We start from the raw sequence: 2470 nt of genomic DNA, 5'->3' as shown, positions 1-2470 counted from the left end.
CGGTTCAGTTCAAACCGCTTTTCTTTGCAAATCTTAGGTTGTTTTTTTTTATGGGAGGGTTTTTTTTTTGTTTTTGGAAGCGGAATTGAATAAACTCTTCCAATTTAGGGATTCCAAATTGGTTTTTTCTACTAGTGACATTCTCCATCTCATTCCTCGTGGTTTGACTCGGACTTGTCCTATACAAGGAACATGTTTGACTTTCTTAATTATTTGATTGGTGGTGCTTTAATTTCAGCGACCTAGATTACATCACATTAAAATGGCGCCGTTGCCAGGAAATGAAATTGTTAATGTGTTATAGTTGTTGAGTCTACTTCATTTTTAATTTTAGAATATAAAAATATATTTCTCTTTTGGGCTACATTTGTAGCCGTGCTACTCATTATTTCTTTTAAGTTTGTATGCGTAGAGCACGTGGTCGTTCACTTGTGCCACTTGATCTTTAAATTGAGAGAACAATTGCAAGGATAAGAGTTGCTAAACTTTCTTTGAGTTCTAGCCCTCCAAGTGAAGAGGAACCACAAAAAGAAGGACAAGCAAGGATGGGAGAAAATCCAAGGGTGGCATTGAAGGAATTGGGGATTCCAGGTGCATATAGGTTTGAAAGTAGGATTTCTCCACCTACAACACCGGTAATGACTTTAAAATAAGGCCGACAATGATCACTTTGATAGAGAGGAGACAGTTTAGTAGGGCTAAACCTGAAAGCCCGCTAAACCATCTCAAAGGGTTTGAAAAATACTACAATACAATCAAAGTGAATGGAATTTCCCAAGAATTCATCCGCCTCAAGATTTTTCCCTTTCCTCTCATAGGGCGTGCTTTGGAATGATTAGACAAGAAGGTTAAATCCAATTCTCTAAGGACATGGGACAAAGTGACCAAGGGATTTCCATCCCGTTTCTACCCACATAAGAAAACGGCGGAGGCTAGAGCTTTGATTCAAGGTTTCCATCAAAAGTCTAATGAAAGCCTCTATGAAGCATGGGAGAGATACAAGGAATATCAAAGAGAATGTCCTCACCAAGAAATTCCTACTTACTGAATTATTCAAATCTTTTATGGTGGCCTATGTCCTCAAGGAAAGTCGTGTCTTAATGAAGGAGCCGGAGGTCCCATTATGAATAAAACGGCGGAGGAAGTGGTAGACATAATTGAAGACGTAGTGAAGTACTATAGAGATTGGCAACATGGTGAAAGGGAGTCAACTAGCAAGAGTAGTTCTTTTGTGTACTCAATTGATCATCTTATTGCCATAAACAACTTGTCCTCACAATTGACAAACTTTGGGAAGGAAATGTCTGCTACCAAGGAAAAGTTGGAAAGTGCTACCTCCCAAGTTTCGAATCATCCCTTCCAATCTAAAGGGAGAGGTATGTCTTCTAGTTCTCAACCTTCTCCCTCTTCTAGTAACATGCTTAGTGGTTTCTTGTTTTGTGATGTTTGTGGATCGTATGAGCATGAAGCTTCTAATTTCTCTTATGCATGTATGGATATTTGTGATGAATAAGATGGGAATGTGAATGAGCATGTGAACTATGGGTCAAATAATAACGATTAAAGGTTTAATAATCTAAGGGGTCAATGGAATAGAAATTACAGCAACCATGGAAATTTCGATAATTATAACCAAGGTGGTGGTAAAAGGAACGAAGGGAACAAAAATTCCCGAGGTAACTATAACAACACTAGTAGAAAAATACGAAAAGGCAACCCCCAAATGCCACCGGTTCAGGCCAAACCGGTGGCAAAAACCGGCCAAAAAATGGGCGGATTTTTAGACAAAGAGAAACGGCACCGGTTCAGCTCAAACTGGTGCCAAAATACAGATGGCACCGGTTTGAACCGGTACCAATTGAACCGGGGAATTTTTAAAAAAAAAACAAGTGCTGCCTTTTCTTCTCCTTCCTCTCTTTCTCTTTCAATTTCCTAGCATTCCCCGACTTCTTCACTGTTTCATTAGAGACGAACCCTCCCCCTTTTCGCTCCACCACAGTCGCCATCTTCACCGGCCACCAGAGGTGTCGAAAACCACTGCCCTTCTCTTTTAATCCTCCCCTGCCCCTCTGTTTTCCCTTTCTTTCTCTTTCAAAGCTGCTGCCTCCACCAGCATTCTTCGAAAACAACAGCCCCACCACCGCGCACCGCCTCCACCACTCCACCGCATCGCTACCTCCACCATTGCGCACCACCGCTGCTACCTCCATAACCGAGGGTCGTCCTCAATCTCTCCTCTCCTTAGCTTCTTCCACCTCCAACTAGTTTAGGGTATTTTTTTAATTTTTTGTTAAAAAATTGAACAATTATTTTGAAATATGTAATTCTATTATTTTCAATAGCATTTTGAACAATTATTGTTAAGCAAATTAAAGTGAAGGAATGTATGTAATTTTACCCGAATTTTTTAAATTTTTTAATTGGTTGTTTATTTAGAAATTTTTAATGCATATTATAGATTAGAGTAATT

General features: G+C 39.6%; 1 non-coding gene across 1 annotated transcript; it reads right to left on the bottom strand.

Moving 5' to 3' along the window:
• Positions 1–929: 929 nt before the first annotated feature.
• LOC145625684 (small nucleolar RNA R71) lies at positions 930–1035 on the bottom strand. The gene has a single exon (XR_014110593.1). It is a non-coding gene; the product is annotated as a small nucleolar RNA R71 (small nucleolar RNA).
• Positions 1036–2470: the final 1435 nt, after the last annotated feature.

The sequence above is a fragment of the Chenopodium album genome, chromosome 3, assembly GCF_948465745.1.
Source record: "Chenopodium album chromosome 3, dcCheAlbu1.1, whole genome shotgun sequence".
Taxonomy (NCBI): domain Eukaryota; kingdom Viridiplantae; phylum Streptophyta; class Magnoliopsida; order Caryophyllales; family Amaranthaceae; genus Chenopodium; species Chenopodium album.
This window is presented reverse-complemented; position numbering and strand designations above follow the sequence as displayed.